Source organism: Marmota marmota, unplaced genomic scaffold (assembly GCF_001458135.2).
Source record: "Marmota marmota marmota unplaced genomic scaffold, marMar, whole genome shotgun sequence".
NCBI classification, from domain to species: domain Eukaryota; kingdom Metazoa; phylum Chordata; class Mammalia; order Rodentia; family Sciuridae; genus Marmota; species Marmota marmota.
In genome coordinates this window covers 32,437,691-32,443,690 of record NW_025999932.1, presented here as the reverse complement: position 1 = coordinate 32,443,690, position 6,000 = coordinate 32,437,691, and the positions used below count along the sequence as shown (strand labels likewise).

At 39.5% G+C, this 6,000-nt stretch overlaps 1 protein-coding gene across 6 annotated transcripts in view; it reads left to right on the top strand.

The window, feature by feature from the left end:
* Window positions 1-248: 248 nt before the first annotated feature.
* Trpc4 (transient receptor potential cation channel subfamily C member 4) overlaps window positions 249-6,000 on the top strand; it is a 201,953-nt gene continuing 196,201 nt past the window's right edge. For 2 of the 6 annotated variants that reach the window (XM_048800872.1, XM_048800871.1), the window contains exon 1: window positions 249-1,341. The gene's annotated coding sequence lies outside the window, so the exon portion shown is untranslated. The remainder of the gene's footprint in view (window positions 1,342-6,000) is intronic. The other 4 variants (XM_048800870.1, XM_015484012.2, XM_015484015.2 and 1 more) reach the window with 4 other exon arrangements.

Genomic DNA, 6,000 nt, shown 5'->3' with positions numbered 1-6,000 from the left:
ACCATTTTACAAATTGACTCAAGTCTTTTTCTGGGCCATGGGGTTGTGACCAGGAAGCCTCCGTGGTGAGAGACAAACAGGGAATCCTGTATCACAGTTACAAGTAAGTTATTGCCAACTTTCGCATCGTATATATTTTTCCTTTCCGCGCTTGACCTGATCCTGTGGGAACACCAAAGAGATTGACGAAGTAGAGAAGTAACCTTTACCTCTATATCAGCGCGATGATTCCAGTAACTAACACACACACACACACACACACACACACACACACACACACTCGCTGACTCGCGCACACCTCCTGCAGACACCAAACCCTGCGCTCCTAAGCTGGTCCACGTCTTGGATTTTAATATTTGGGAACTTGCTGATTTCCTATGCCTGTTGAAAAGACCGAGCTGGTCGGGGGTGGGTAGAACACTGTGGCTCATCATTTATTCATTGCCACTGTCTTGATTGTTGACACTAGTGGCAAGCCACATCCCTGCTCTTGCAGGGAAAGTCTGACACCTTGAGGACTGGAGAAGGGGTGCCAGAAGCCCGCAGCAGCGGGAGTGGGAGAAGCTTTGCGAGTTGAGGGGGGTTACTTTTTTCTTGTCGGGCAACCGGCCGCATGGGTGTTTGTTTACTAGGGTGGGAGCAGGGATTTCAGCCAAAGTCCTACCTCCCCTCAGAGCTCGGCCTGAAGCCTGGAGGTGTGTCTGGCTTGCATCCCGGACCTCGGGGTAGGTTATCGCCACCGACTTGGCAGGATGACGGCTGGTTTGTGTTGAGCCACACTGCCCACTGGCTGACCTCAAGCGGCTGGCCCTGGGAGGTGGAGGATTTTCAGGGGGAGCAGAGCTGGGGGTTGAGTGTTGGCCACTGTCCGCGTGCTGCTTCCCTACACCTCCACGCAAGCCGTGCGTGGGACGCTCATCTTCCCGGGCTGTCCCTTCCGAGTACAGTCGGCGCGCACCCGGAGACAGGCAGCCGCGGGGAACCGAGGGCGGGGTCCCGACTGTGAGCTCATCCGCTGTCAGCCTGGGAACTCTAACTTTATCTGGAGGAATCGGTGGGGCAAGGGTGAGCGAGGTTCTGCTCCCTTGGCGCACATCTCCCCCTCCTGGTCCGCCCCTCCCCCGCCTCCCCTGGTTTTGCTCTCTGAGCATCCTCACTCCGCCCAGTTCGGTGCCAGCTGCGTGGGCTCCAGCTTCGTGCGTTTTCCTTGGAATGCTCCAAAACTCGGCAGCGACTAAGGAAATCCCATCGCAATTTACCGGGCGTGCTCTCACCGGCCGCAGAACCCGTGCCGCCCGCTACAGGATCGATCACTTCAGCCTCCAGATTGCAACTTTGCAGGTAAAAGAGGGTCTTGCCTCTGCGCTCCATTTGACTGGAGCTACACCTCGCCTTCTTTTGGGGATCTCGGTTAAGTTTCTCAGCTGCCTGGGAAACAAACGGGCTCCCTCCTGGGAGGAGGACATCCCAGGGGGTTATGAGTTCAAAAGGCTCAGCCTGCTTGGTTTCTTTTCAAGGTTCGGGAAAAGATTTGTGACGCTTTCTGTGGTTGATCCAGGCTTAGTGAGAGTTTGGGGTGCTTCTCAGTCTCTCACGCAATGGGCTTTAAAGTAGGGGAGAGGGCAAGGAGTGAACCCCCGGTGTGACTTATATGGTAAACAAAGGAGCTGCAGCCACGCCGCGGTGCTGGGGAATGTGGTTGTTTTTAGCCTTTTATGCATTTGGGGAAAATGGAGATTGTGATGGCCCCTAGGCACATATAAAGTGAGCCCTTGGCTCTCTGGCACCAGACTGGGGGAAGGAAAGAAGAAAGTGATCAATATCCTTTCGATCGATTACACTCTGCGTCATTTTCATGCTCTGTCAAGAAACAGAAGCACTTTTATCTGTGTTGCTGGACCCAGTCTAGTGATTCCTAGTTCTCCTGGCAACCGAGGCTCCAATTAAACCAATGAACCTGTTTGCTACTTGGGTTAATGCTTGGATTCGGGGCACAACTTGTTGTTCCAGCTGTGAACTCAGCTGCCTTTTGTGACTAGAGACAAGAGGACATTGGAAAGACTTGGAGGGTGTGGAAGAGCTGGGAAGAGGCAGCTCTGATCTTGTCTGTCTGTATTCACTATGGTGTATCCACTGTGGTGTATCCCTGTTCACATGGTTTCCTAGGGAGGCCCTTCCCAGTTAAATTCCACTGCTATAAAATGCAGCAAGTTACTTAAAGAGTAAGCACCAAGCCAAAGGAGTGGGAGGAGATAGAAGCAAGCTTTAGTTGTTTTATTAAGAAGAAATTTAGAACAGGCTTGTAAAACTAAAAAAAAGGAGGAGGAAGAAGAAGAAAGAACCCCCCAGGGCTCATATAATTATATAATTTCTGGTTTTCCTATCTCAGTAACCACAACACAAAGCATTTCACAAATTCTATCAGGAACAAGAAAAGGAGAGGGGGAGCACTGGAGGGTTTTTAGAAAGTAAAACTGAGTTAGACAATGAGAGTAGGAGTGGGTGGATATGTTAAACCATTGAAATCTTCATCACTGTTATGGTTTGCCATTTAAAGTTATATTTGTAATGCCTACCTCTGTTCACCTGGACAGTAGACCAGGAAACATCACGCCCTTATATAAAAGAAAAAATGTAATAAGACATAGGGATAATCATATCAGAAATTCAGAAGTGGAATCAGAATTCAATATGACATTGTTAACAAAACATTTTTTAAATTATATGGATTAATACAGCCATTCATGCAGATCAGTCTATCGGTGCAAGTTTTATTAAAGTGTTTTTGAAAATTTCTTGGATTAATGCAGGCTCGTATGGGTGAAAATTAAGAAATCACTTGCATTGTTTACGAATAAGAGTGCAGTGCTGAAGTTAGGCTGCCTTTCCATAGAGCTTTGATCTGAACTCAAGTACTCCGCTGTGCTGGAGGTTGTGGAATAAAGCACAGATTTATACCAAGAAAGACACAAGAGGAAACACTAACAGATTGATGAGATTGATACTTAAGAGCTGTTTACTATTCACTGAGTGAAGAAATATATTGTTGGATAAATCATGACAAAAGATTTGCAACTGCAAATTTAGGAAAGTTCTTCCTCTTCGGAAGTAATTTAAAGAACATGAGCATTCACCAAAGCATAAAGTACCTAAGCTAGACAGACACAAGAAACATGCCTGGTAAAGGCTGTCAAACATTGACAGTGTTTCTGAAAAATGATCTTAAAAAATGAGAACATTTTCAAATTACTTGCTTATAGTCATTCTCCAAGATATGAGATGAAGTAGATTTCCAAACTTAAAAGCTTTAAATTTTTCTAATTTTTTCTATCTATTATTTATTTATTTATTTATTTTGTTGTTGTACTTATTTCCAGAAGATCAAGATCAAAACATACAAAGAAGACTATGTATGACAAAGTTTAAGTTCTATATGAATTTTATGGTCATTTGAGTTATTAAAGTAGTAAGAGACCAAATAACTTTCTATAGAACATAATCTTAATCAATTCATACTTTACATGAATAGGAAATAGGAGAGATTATGCTTCTGATACTTTCTATATTAGAGGAAACTTAAAGGTCTGGCTTAGTACATATGTATCGAACATTCTCATGCCCCATGGAGAGCTACAGCCATCTAAAGAACTAAAAAGTTATCTGGTCCAACATCCTCATTCAGGAAACTGAAGCCAATTAAATTTTTTTTTAAATGCACTTATGTTTGATAAACTATTACATCATTTCAACCTAAAATGAATTTGGAAGTTACATAGCCTGTCTTTCAATATTTGAATGGCTATGTCTATCAATATATTCATGAACTGGTAGGTGTAAAAAATCTCACTATTTGGCATTATTAGCCTTGAAAACAATTGCTGTCCCTGAACTGCAGATAAGACAATGCATGATCATTATTATTATTCTTATTTTACGATACTAAAGTCATAAAAATATCTGATCATCTAGCTAAATGCTATCAATGTATCCTATTAAAAAGCATGATTCAATATCTGTTAAAGAACAACAATTCACTTTAAGACAAACTGATTTTCCATTATATGTAAAAGAAAACATATTTTTGGAAGTATTCTACTATATTTTTATACCTGCATATTTAATTTCCAAAATAATTTATGTCAGTTCAGTTAATTAACATGTTTGGCAAATAAAAACTAAAACAATCTTACGTTACTAATTAACATTTTGTTGGAGCAAAAACAAAGACACATTTGTTCAGTAGTAAATATTAGAAGTAATACTGCTTAAAGACTTTTGTAAATAAAGGTAGATATATGAGAAATACTAAATAGTATCTAGGACCATAACCTATGGGCTGAACATTTCCATATGAAAGTGTGATTGTTTTATTTTTGAAACAAGCTGGATGAAAGGAAAGCATAATAAACGATTACATTTCCTTTTTCCAAAATACCACTGCCAAATATTATATGAACTCAGATTCTAATGTACATTTTGACTTCCTAAGTTGTAACGTCTGAGCTAAAATTGAAACTGGTAGCAATGACTTAATACTCTTGCAAAAGAGTATTAAGAGTATTTATGAGCTTTTGGTTCTCATTAAACATGAGATTGAGGCAACAGCTCAAAATCGAAACCTTGCCTTTTCACCTAGTTTGTGCCCTCCTCCTCAATAAGAGTTACAACTTGTTCAATGTAACCCAATTTTAACTGGGCTTTTGATTGCTTTACAACCAGCTTTATTTCTGTATGTCTTCTATTTCTAAACCGCCCAGACATATTGAGATCTCAATATTTTAAGAGATTTGAGGATATTTTGACCAGAGATGTTTTTTCAATCAGCACAAATATAGACCTGATCTCTGAGAACATTAGTACAACTGGAAAAATAAATTCATGATATAAAAATATATTTAGGAAAAGAAGCCATTTATTTGAAACACTAAAAATTAGAGACACATTCCTTGAAAACATACTAATTTAAACTTCCTTGTTCTATGAACTATTTGGCAAAAGGCAGTGCTGTATTTAAATTTTTAAAGAATCTCGATGTTTCTGAAAGTTCAGTTTAAGTAGGTCAAGAAATAAAGATAATAGTTGGAGTAGTTGATCTTCTATAATAATTAAACTTTCGATGATCCCCATTAGTGTTAGTTATGTTTTGTCTCCCATTTTTGAAATAGTGCATGTCACAGACTCATGACTTCTTGAGAAACAGATGACACATGGGCACAGTTTTACACTAAAATTAGAACTGTTAATTCAAACATTAATTTAAAAATATGCCCTGAATAGATTTATCTAGCATGCTGCATTCTTTTTTGAAAAATGGCAAATGCAAAGAAATGAATGATACATGCCAATTAAAGTCTATCTGTGGTTTGTTATTATAGTTTTGAAATATGTTGAAGAAGTCACCTAAGTAACTTCTTTGAACCCATAACATCAAGAGTTGGAATTTACTTAAGATAGGAAACAGGAACAACTATGTAAAAAAAGAAAGGGAAAATAAGGGAGGGAGCCAATATTTTTGGGTACAAAATGTATGCCAGACATTATGTTAGACACTTGTTATCCTCACATCTACTTTGAAACTGAAGTATTATTATAACAACCCAAGAAAGACGAAATTTGCCAAATTCACAAAGCTGCTTTGTGATAAATCCGGGATTTGAATCTATGTCTCCTTGATTCTAAAGCCTGCATTCTTTTTTACTTAATTCTTATGATTTCTGAAATAAAGTTAATTATCTTTTTACAAAATTCATAAATTGATTTTATTCTTATGACTATTTGTTGCTTTTATTTTTCAAATACTGTTACATTGGGACATAACCATTCCATTCATGGGGATAGAATATGAAACAAGAATCTTTAGTTAACTAAAGTTTCATCAGCTTTGAAGTACAGCAGAAGGTAAACTGATGATTTCAAGCAGGTTGTTCTCAAAATTATTTCCTTCTTTTTAAAAAGTCAAAACACACCCCTGCCTGGTGCTGGGGATTAAATCCAATGTTT